This window comes from Balaenoptera physalus (genome assembly GCF_965194825.1).
Source record: "Balaenoptera physalus genome assembly, chromosome: 4".
Classification (NCBI taxonomy): Eukaryota; Metazoa; Chordata; class Mammalia; order Artiodactyla; family Balaenopteridae; genus Balaenoptera; species Balaenoptera physalus.
In genome coordinates this window covers 10,549,861-10,561,421 of record NC_138891.1, presented here as the reverse complement: position 1 = coordinate 10,561,421, position 11,561 = coordinate 10,549,861, and the positions used below count along the sequence as shown (strand labels likewise).

General features: G+C 43.6%; 1 long non-coding RNA gene across 1 annotated transcript; it reads left to right on the top strand.

Annotated features, from left to right (window-relative positions):
- The first annotated feature begins 206 nt into the window (after positions 1-206).
- LOC309659528 lies at positions 207-9,499 on the top strand. The gene is made up of 2 exons (XR_014262865.1): positions 207-3,408; positions 5,013-9,499. It is a non-coding gene; the product is annotated as an uncharacterized lncRNA (long non-coding RNA).
- Positions 9,500-11,561: the final 2,062 nt, after the last annotated feature.

Here is an 11,561-nt window from a genome sequence, read left to right as displayed (position 1 = left end):
AGGTAGGGGTGGGGCTGGGACCTCAGTCTTTGTAAAGCCTCCCAGCTGATTCCAACCTGAAGCCGAGTTTGAGAAGGGTTGAATCCAGCCCTTCCTCTTGTCTCGTATTCTCCTGAAGGCCAGGACCCTCCTCTTGTTCCTTCTGTTTTCTTTTGCTAATCCTCGGGCTTTAACACCGTAAGCACACAGTTTACATTATGGGAGCCCGGGCTGGGCAGCAAGCTCCAGGGAGGCTGCTCCTAGGATGATTGGTCCCAGAGGGAATAATTTTTGCAGCAGCTCTTCTTTTGTTCTTGCTGGCTAAGTGTGTGGGCGTGCAGCAGGCATTTGCTGGGGAACGTCGGCAAAAAATAAAACTTTTCAAGCTTCAGTTCTGTAGACAGATTGAGAGGCCTCCCAACAGTTCAGAATTGCCGAATCTGGATCCATCCACCCACTTACCCCCCAGGAAGTGGTAGGTCGAGTTCGATGTGTTTTGATTTGTTAACAGTGGCCTAGCTTATGGGACTTTACATCAGAAGGGTGATGCTTGAAGATAAACCAGTCAACAGGTGATTTTTGAACACTCGCTGCATGCAGAGCACTGTGCTAGGCACTGATAAAACCAAGGGGGAATTCACCTCTGCTCAAGGAACTTTATGGGCCTTGGCCATGGGGAGGAGTCGAGGTTCGGGGGAGGCAGCAGTCAGTCTGAAGGTCAAGTAGAACAGAGGCCTGAGCTGCAGCCCCTGACTGGGCAGGGACAGGAAGAAAGTAAAAAGAGCCATAAAAGGGGGAGGGGGTGGAGATGGCAAGATGACAAGTATGTGTTTAACTTCCCAGGATTTAAAGTCCTGCAACTGTTTGCCTAACCTATGCTCACCAACCATACTGCAGCCTCCACATTGTTTCAATCTTGCCGTTTTGACCCCTAGCACATTCGGACCCTGCAGAGAGCTCAGCAAACACTATCTCGAGACAGCTGCAGCTTCCTTCCCAAGTTATCTCTCTCCCTCTGCGTGTGTGTCTCTTCCTCATTCTCTGGCTCCCACCATGCCTCTCCCTTGCAATCTCTTAGATACAGAACATTTTTTTTTCCTTGGATAAGTAGAGAAATAAATCCAAGCTCGAAGCCTTTTATCAGAGTGAGAATGAATACAACTGGTAGAAATAATCAATACAAAATAAGGTTAACAACAGCTAACACTACATACAGGGGAAAAAAATAGCTATTGAGTGAAAACTACCTGAAGAATCAAACCTTGACGAAATGTAGACATCCAAATCTGTTTGGGAACAGTTAGATTTGGTCGAAGTAATGGCCACAAAATGAAACTCACAAAGGCAGATGTTATAATGGATAAAATTGGACCTGGACAAAAACCTGAAAGTGAATCAAATTTCACTGTAAAATTTAAACAGGAAAAGAATCGACGCCAATGACGATAATTCTAACAAACTTTAATAAAAATGGTAAAAGCTGGAAACTAATTGTGCTGTAGGGAAAACTGATCAATGAATTTCATTACTTAATGACACTTGTTCTAGAAGTTCCTTTCTTGATGGAAATCTATCAATGTTGGCATAATTCTGATTAAAATGTGTAAGGCCAAACTTCCATTGGGGTTTAAATAACAATCAAAAATTATCGTGACCCCCCAGAGGCAGCAAGGTGGGAGCTAAACCACCACTCCAGGGTGGGGCATTGGAATCTGCATTTCAGAAAGAATATTCCACATTTTGAACCTTAATTTAAACAAACCAACTGTTAAAAAAATGTATTGGGGGGCAACTCTGGAAGTTTGAACATGGACAGGATATTGGATGGTATTAAGCAATTGTTTCTATTATTTTTAGGCAGAATGATGTTATGAGCATGTTTGTTAAACATGGACAGAACTGTCTTTTCCCAAAATTCATATGCTGAAGCCCTAACCCCTAATGTGACTGTATTTGGAGATAGGACCCTTAAAGGAGCAAATTAAGGTTAAATAAGGTCATAACGGGGGGGGGGGGGCCTGATCCAATAGGACTGGAGTCTTTATAAGAAGACGAAGAGAGGGACTTCTCTGGTGGCACAGTGGCTAAGAATCTACCTGCCAATGCAGGGAACATGGGTTCGATCCCTGGTCCAGGAAGATCCCACATGCTGCGGAGCAACTAAGCCCGTGCGCCACAACTACTGAGCCTGTGCCCTGGAGCCCGCAAGCCACAACTACTGAGCCCAAGTGCCACAACTACTGAAGCCTGTGCACCCAGAGCCCGTGCTCTACAACGAGAGAAGCCACCGCAACGAGCACACCACAACGAAGAGTAGCCCCCGCTCGCCGCAACTAGAGAAAGCTCACACGTTACAACGAAGATCCAAAGCAGCCAAAAATAAATAAATAAATAAATAAATAAAAAGAAGGGGAAGAGACACTGTGAGTGCACGGTACAGAGAAAAGGCTGTACCACAAAAAGCCAAGGAGAGAGGCCTCAGGAGAAACCAAACCTCTCCGCGCCCTAGACTTCCAGCCTCCAGAACTGTGAGAAAATGAATTTCTGTTGTTTAGGCTACTGAGTTTACGGCATTTTGTTATGGCAGCCCTGGCAAACTAAGACAAGTCTTTACATAGTAGAGATACCTACTGAATTATTTATGAGTGGAGCAATATGAGATTTGCTTTAAAATACTCCAGAAATAAAAATAGACAGTAAGGGAGGATAGATGAAACAAGACTGGCTAAAAATTGACAATTACTGGAGCTGGGTAACAGGTACAGAGAGGTTCATTACACTCTCCTCTTCTACTGGAGAGCATGTTTAAAAATATCCAAATAAGTTAAAAAAATTGCCATGGACAATTGTAAGGTGATTTTGATGCACATCCAAGTAGATAATTACTGAAAGGGTTTCTCATTATCTTGTGTTCTAACCTGGGTTGATATGGCCTGGAATAAATGTGTTACTAACATGTATTTATAAATAACATTTTAACTAAATATAATAAGGCAGTAGGGAAAGGAATGAAAGTGCCAACTGCAGGCAGTGGAACTGTGGGCAAGGGAGAGCAAGCAGGGAAAAAGGAGTCAGCATTTACTGAGTACCTAATGCACACTGGGTGCTTTGCAAACGTTAACTTTGGATGCTCATACTGGTTTAGGAAGTAGACTTTTAAATTTTTTAATCTTTTAAAAAAGCTGTAACATGAAGAAACGAAGGCCCAGAGAGGATGAATGAATTTCCAAGATCACATGCAAGGAAGTGACTCAGCTGGGACTTGAATCCCATCTGTTTGCCTCCAAAGCACACATTCTTTTCCCTGGCCATTACCTCCTCCCTAGATGTTGCCAAATGACAGATCATAAAGGGCAGAGGAGTTCTGACGAGGATGAGATCAGGAAGACGTGGGTCCAGTACACACTAACAAAGGACTTGAGCTTGGAGGTAGGTCCTGGAGGTGGAGTGAAGAACACGAGGGCATCCCTGGAGTGAGGAGGGACAGCAAGATACAAGAACCTGGTAGCGGATAGAGAATGAGAGGCCACTGTGGCTCCTGTGGACATGTGGTGAGGGCAGGAGTGGGGCATGGGCAGTGGACTCGAAAGAGAAGCTGTCCCAGGACTTGGACCTGGACAAGATTGGTAAACATAACAGATCTCAAAACGAGGTGGGAAAATGAAGCCACCATCAACAGGTCAGGGAAGCCAGGAGTAAGTTGTTTCAGGTGGGGAGAGGAGAAAGGGATTAATTCAGTTTAGACATGTAGAATTGGAGATGAGAGTGGAACATCCTAGTGGAGAAGGCCAGATGGCAGTTGGGTTGACAGAATGTTGGATTTGAAAAATCATCTGGTCTACCTCTTCGATCAAGAAATGGGAATACAAGAAGTAACCAGGGAGTGCCCTGGGATACACAGAAGATTTTGGCTCCTTAAGTCTGTCTTACACCGTGGTACAGAATGTAATCATCTGTTCTTTGCTCGCCTATGTGTTCCAGGCACTGTTCTGGGTGTCGGGGTGCAGCAAGCCTGGAGGGACGTAGATGCCTGGATTATTACAAAGGACTATTGACTGGTCTTCCTGCTTCCACCCTGGCATCCCCTCCATTTTTTTCTCAGACAGTAGCCATTAGGGTTTCTATGTTACTCGGAATAGTCTATGTAAATGGGCTAAATGTAAAAGGAACCTCCTAGATGGTGGTGGAGTGCACACCCTGTGCATCTACACGAGACGATCCTGGGAAAGTGATCCTGTAAAAAGTCAGATCCCGTCACTCTTCTGCTCAGAATGATCCAGGAGCTCCTCTCTCTATTCCCTGAACACATAAGCCACACTCTAGCCTTAGAACCTTTGCATTGGCACTGCCCTCTCCCTAGAAATCTCTTCTGCCATATATCCGTCCACAGCTCCCTCAAGGCCTTACTCAAATGCCACCATCTCAATGAGGCCTTCTTTGACCTTCTGTTTTAAATGGCAACTCTCTGTATCTTCCCCGCTACATTCCTAATTTCCTATACCCTGCTCTGATTTTTGGGGGGGTCCTTATTATTTTTTTCTTTTTAATGTCGTGTGTATTTTAACAAAAAATTTGACTGTCTACTCTCATTGGAATAGAAACTAGACAAGGGCAGGGGTCTGTGTCCCATCTGTTCACTGCTCTAACCCCTGATCAAGAACAGTGCCTGGCACATAGCAGGTGCTTAATGAATGAATTACAGCCTAACAGGGTGATTGATAGAATAAAGACATGGACAAAGTGCCGGGAAATTAAAAAGTGGCGCCAATTCCACCTACCTTAGCGTGTCAGGGAAAGTTTCCCAGAAGAGGTGACAATTGAGCTTGGACTTGAAAGAGAGGTAGGTGGGTCAGGGCAGATGTGGTCGGCTGAGTAATGGCCCCCAAAGATATCCAGGTCCTAATCCCTGGAGCCTGTGAATGTTACCTCATAGGATAAAAAAGGTTTACAGATGTGATTAAGTATCTTGAGATGGGGAGATTATCCTGTATTATCCTGGTGGACCCTAAATGCAATCACAAGTGTCCTTATAGGAAGTTGATGTAGCAGCAGCAGAAGTCAGTGTGACAAGGAAACAAGGCACTTTGCTGCCGCCTCTGAAGATGGGGGACAGAATCACAAGCCAAGGATGGCAGAGAATGCAGCTCTAGAGGCTGGAAAAGAGGAGGGAACCAGCTCTTCCCCAGAGCTTTCTGAGGGAGCATGGCCCTGCTGACACCTTGACTTTGGCTTAGTGAAACTGATGTCGGACTTCTGAGCCCCAGACCTGTAAGAGAATAAAGATGTGTGTTGTTTTAAGCCACCAAGTTTTGTGATAATTTGTTACAGAAGCCATAGGAAACTAATATAGCAGGTAAAGGCATCCTAGTAAGAGGGTAAGAGCATGTACAAATCATGAAAGTGGCAGCACACTCAAGATGTCCCTGAGAAGTTTAATGTGTCTGGGTTAGGCAATAGGGAATGGAGAAAGATGGAGCTGGAGAGGTAGCAGGGGCTAGAGTGTGGATCCCCGATCAGGACTGGAGAGTTTATTCTCTCAGCTTCAGGGAGTGCTGCTGACAGACAGCCCTTACTGTCAGCCCTCCTCCACTTTTTCTGAAGATAACCACCTTGTCCAAGCTCACACCAGCTTCCTGGGGCAGCCTACATCGAATGATTGGTCTGCACAGGAACATAAAGACTCTGTCCAGCTCACTCTATTTCGGGAGAATTCTGAAGTGTCACCCAGCTTCAGAACCACCCCTTCCCCCCACCTCAGGGATTAGCTGAAGGTCTGTTGTGATGATTTCTCCTGTGTTCAATCCTGCCTCCTTCCCTCCCTTCCACAGGTGTTAATTTCAAGATCCTCCCCAATAGACATCCCACATGCTGGTCCTTGCGTCATTCTGCTTCCCTGGGAACTCAACCTGCCAGTGTGAGCTAAGAGGTCTTTAAGGGAGAGAATAAAAAGTAAGATGGGTTGGGGTGGTGGTGGTGATAACTCAGACTAGGTTGGGAGGAGAGGTCGGTTAGGAAACTGGAGCAAAATTCCAGGTGAGAGACAGTGACGTCCTGGATGAGTGTGGAGGCCAAGGGAACTGTGTGTGTGCTCATCAGCTTCTCCATAACAGCCGCATGGAGAGAAGGTCAATATTCCTGGAGAGGCCTCGTCCACTGCATGGACTTAAAAGAAGTCCTTCCTCATGATATGGCCCAAATCATTGCATTCTTGCCCTTCGTTTCTAATCTGATTTTATAGAACGAGTCTGCTTTCTTACCAAAAATATGTTCTCTGTTTCCCTGGTGAGCAATCAGCTTTGGGAAGCAACAGATTTGATCAATCATTCTTCCCCAAACAAGAGACCCACTGTCCTGGGAAGCCTACCCTAGGAAGTGTTCTTTCCATTTTTCCTTGAATACCTCCAACACCAAGGGCTCATGACCTTCTTGCAAAACAGTATATTCTCACTCTTAGCAGAGATCCTTATGTTAAGCCTGAAACTGCCCAGAGCTTTCACTTGGTTCTGGTTCTGAGGCCTGATTATTGGCATGGAATAAAGTGTTTTGTGGCCCTAGGTTTGGAGTCAAACAGAACTGGGTTTAAATCCAAACTCTGCTCCTTTCAGTGACCTCCATCCCTTTATCTCACCTAGTTTGCTCAACAGTAAAATGGGGATAAAAATACAATCTACCTTATGAGGTTGAGAAAAAAATGTTGAAAGCATACCTGGCACATGGTAAGTGCTTAATAAAGATAGATATTATGGATGTTAGATGTCAATAGAATATATCTCTTCAAAAAGCACTATATGGTACTTCCCTGGTGGCACAGTGGTTAAGACTCCACGCTCCTAATGCAGGGGGCCTGGGTTCGATCCCTGGTCAGGGAACTAGATCCCACATGCATGCCACAACTAAGGAGCCAGCGAGCCGCAGCTAAGACCCGGCGCAACCAAATAAATAAATTAAAAAAAAAAAAAAAAAAACACTACATGATGACATGTGCCCTCTTCAGAGGAGAGAGAAAGAGATAGAGTTGTGTTGCCATTGAGTTGTGAGTGGATGTGGACCGGGCCTTTTTGAATTAAATGTATGTTAAGCACAGATATGGTGCGTGGACTCTCGTCAGGACATGTGGAGGGTATAATCAAGGTGTCTCCCAGGGCTTATTTCTGCCTACTTAGAAGAAGAAAGTATTTGCTTTCCATTTACCAAACAGCAGGCTAGCATAATAAGGGATTGATTTTCTCAGCATTCCATTAGCTCGAGTCTTTAAAGAGAGCATAATGCACTCCAGTGGGAAGAGGAATTGCATCATCCCGGAGCAGGAATGGGATATGGAGAGGAATCTGGCTAGTGTTGCAGCTTTCAAAGGGGATAATCCTACTCTTCTCCACATTTCCAGTATATGTTTTTTTAAAAAATTCTTTAAAGTCCGGCAGTTTATACCCACATTTCCGATCCAGACACACGTTTCATAACCAGCTCAGCTGCTGACCAGTTAAATAATAATGAGTGATTTTCATAAATCTAAACTTTCCCTCAGAAGAACCCAGTGGAAGAGTCTGCAGGGTGGTGGTTGGGGACAAGTCATCAGCAGTGGTGTCAAAACCCATTTAATTGATGGCATTAAACACCAGCTGTCTGCACACTATCAAACCACTGGTGGGAGAGAAAGAAAAATCCAGTTACTCCTCTGGTTGTTTTGTCCACCTGGAATTTACACAAGTGAATGTTAGAAACTGGGAGAAGGAAATTCTGCTTTCTGGAGAATTCAGTGATTTTTTTTCCCCTATTGAAGAAAGGCTGCTTACTGAAGGTTTTTGTAGGAAATATAGTATAACCAGTTGGCAAATGTATAACAACACACAGGGGAGGGGCGGTGGTAGGGTTGGGGAACGGGGTGTCCTGATTTGTAGAAGTTGCTCATTTCTGTTGTGTAGATACTTTCACATAGCCTATATGAAACTATCAACTTGACATCACTGAATGTGATCTTGGGAAGAGATGGCACGCCATTTTATAGGGTTTCCACCATCCAGATACAATAGATGTAAACAAACTCAAGAGCATAGATAATAGTGAAATGTAGTAAAATAATTGGGAAGTGGAAATTTTGAGTACTTATTATCTTTTTAAAAATATGTTTATTTAAGTGTAAGTTTATATAACTTTTTTTTAAAATTAAAGTATAGTTGATTTACAATGTTGTGTTATTTCAGGTGTATAGCAAAGTGATTCAGTTATACATATATATTCTTTTTCATATTCTCTTCCATTATGGTTTATTACAGGATATTGAATATAGCTCCCTGTGCTATACAGAGGTCCTTGTTGTTTATCTATTTTATATATACTAGTGTGTATCTGTTAATCCCAAACTCCTAACTTATCCCTCCCCCCAATAATTTAATTTTTAATTATGGCTGTGTTTAATAGCCAGCTCTCAGAATTCCTGAAATTATAACAACTACTAGTTCCTATGAACCCATACAAGTGGCTCCAGCTCACCATGACCCTTGTGGCACTTGAAGACAAAAGAACACATATTCCTTGGGGATCGGGGATGCAGGCATGTCAGCTTCTCTCAGGTCCAACCCCGTGCCTAATCACTCACTCACTCACTCATTCATTTTCTGTTTATTCAACAAATATCTACTGAGCATGTGTTGGACACTGCAAATCCTGACATGACCAAGAGGAGCTCGGCGTGGACAAGGGAGCTGATTCCAAGAGAGTGTAATGAGATATGTGGCAGAGATGGAAATGGGCAAGGCAACAGGAAGGAAGAGTGGGCTCCTGGACTGGAGCCCGGGGGAATACCGGTTTGACCTCTGAGCCATTCTAACACAGTGGATCTTTCCCCTTATTGATACACTCTTCTCCCTCAGCTCCCAGAACACTGCCCTCTCCTGGTTTTCCTGATGCCTTGTTAGCTGCTCTTCCTTAGTCTCCTTTGCTGGCTCCTCCTCACCTCCACGACCTCCAAATGTTACAGTGTCCCAGATTCTAATGCTTGCACTTCTTCTCTTTCCTACCTCCCCTCCTCAATGGTAATTTATCCAGTGTCATGGCTGTAGAGCACCCACTTCCAGCTCTGACCCCTCCTCTAAACTCCAGGCTCATCTCTCCAATTGCCCACTTGAAAACCCTACTGGATGGCTTATAGATAAGTCAAACTGACCATGCTGCACCCCTGACCTTCTGTCCTCTAAAACTTGTTCCTCTCCATCCCCCCATCCCAGGAAATGGCAACTCTAGACTTCTAGTTGTTCAGGAGCTCAAAACCTGTAAGACATTCTTGACGGCTCTCTTTCTTTAATCCCCCAAATCCAATCCATTGGCCAAGATTGGAGACTCTACCTTCAAAACACCCAAAATGCAACCACGTCTTAGCACCTCTACCACCTTCACTGTGGACCAAGCCATCATCATCTCTCACCTGGATATTGCAATAGCCTCCTAATAAAGTCTCCCACTTTTCACTATTGTTCACCCCCCACCCCATCACCTACAGTCTAATCTCAACATAGCAGCCAGAGTGGTCCTGTTGAAAAAAAAAGATCATTTCATTTACCTCATAGAATTTTCATGCATATTACAGTGTTTGGCATATAGCACACATTTGATTTTTAGTAACTATTATTGTTGCATTTAAATTCACAGGCTACCATATGATTTCATGATTTCTAATACAGGCACACCACAGAGATATTGCGGGTTCAGTTTCAGACCACTGCAATAAAGCAAATATCTCAATTAAGTGATTCACACAAATTATTTTTGTTTCCCACTGCATATAAAACTTACGTTAACATTACACTGTAGCCTATTAAGTGTGCAACAGCATTATCTCTAAAAAATGTACATGCCTGAATTTAAAAACATTTTATTGCTAAAAAATGCTAACTATAATCTGAGCCTTCAGTGAGTCGTAGTCTTTTTGCTGTTGGAGGGTCTGGCCTTGCTGGCTGCTGACTGATCAGGGTGGTGGCTGCTGAGGGCGGGGGTGGCTGGCAGTTTCTTAAAATTAGACAACAATAAATTTTGCCACATCAACTGACTCATCCTTTCATGAACGATTCCTCTGTAGCATGCAATGCTGTTTGATAGCATTTTACCCACAGTAGAACTTCTTTCAAAATTGAAGTCACTCTTCTCAAACCCTGCCAGTGCTTCATCAACTAAATTTATATAATATTCTAAATCCTCTGTTGTCATTTCAACAAGCTTCACAGCATCTTCACCAGGAGTAGTTTCCATCTCAAGAAATCATTTTCTCTGCTCATCCATAAGAAGCAACTCCTCATCCATTCAAGTTTTATCATGGGATTGCAGCAATTCAGCCACATCTTCAGGCTCCACGTCTAATTCTAGTTCTCTTGCTGTTTCCACCACATCTGCAATTACTTCCTCCACTGAAGTCTTGAACCCCTCAAAGACATCCATGAGGTTTGGAATCAACTTCTTCCAAACTCCTGTTAGTGTTGGTATTTTGACCTCGTCCCATGAATCATGAATGTTCTTAACATCATCTAGAATGGTGAATCATCTCCAGAAAGTTTTCAGTTGACTTCACCCAGGTCCATCAGAGGGATCACTCTCTATGGCACCTATAGCCTTAGGAAATGTCTTTCTTAAATAATAAGACTTGAAAGTTGAAATTACTCCTTGGTCCCTGGGCTGCAGAATGGGTGTTTTGTTGGCAAGTATGGAAACAACATGAATCTCACTGTGCATCTCCCTCAGAGCTCTTGGGTGACCAGGTCCATTGTCACTGAACAGTCATATTTTGAAAGGAATCTTTTTTCTTCTGAGCAATAGGTCTCAACAGTGGGCTTAAAATATTCATTCAGTAAATCATGTTGTAAGTAGATGTGCTGTCATCCAAGCTTTGTTTTTCCATTTATAGAACACAGGCAGAGTAAATTTAGCATAATTCTTAAGGGTCCTAGGATTTTAGGAATGATAAATGAGCACTGGCTTCAACTTCAAGTCACCAGCTGCATCAGCCCCTAAGAAGAGAGTCAGCCTGTCCCTTGAAGCTTTGAAGACAGGCATTGACTTCTCCTCTCTAGCTACGAAAGACCTAGATGGTATCTTCTTCCAGTGGAATGCTGTTTCATCCACATTGAAAATCTGTTGTTTAATGTGGCTACCTTCATTAATGATCTTAGCTGGATCTTCTGGATAACTTGCTGTAGCTTCTACGTCAGCACTCACTGCTTCACCTTTTACTCTGATGTCACAGATATGGCTTCTTTCCTTAAACCTCATGAACCAACCTCTGCTAAGCTTCACACTTTTCTTCTGCAGCTTCCTTGCCTCTCTCAGCCTTCATAGAATTGAAGAGAGTTAGGGCCTTGCTCTGGTTTAGGCTTTGGTTTAAGGCAATGTGGTGGCTGGTTTGGTCTTCTATCCAGACCACTCAGACATTCTCCATATCAGCAATAAGGCTGTTTCACTTTCTTACCATTCGTGTGTACACTGGAGTAACACTTTTAATTTCCTTCAAGAATTTTTCCTTTGCATCCATTCACAACTTGGCTAATTGTTTGGTTCAAAGGGCCTAGCTTTTGGCCAAACTGGGCTGTTGACGTGCC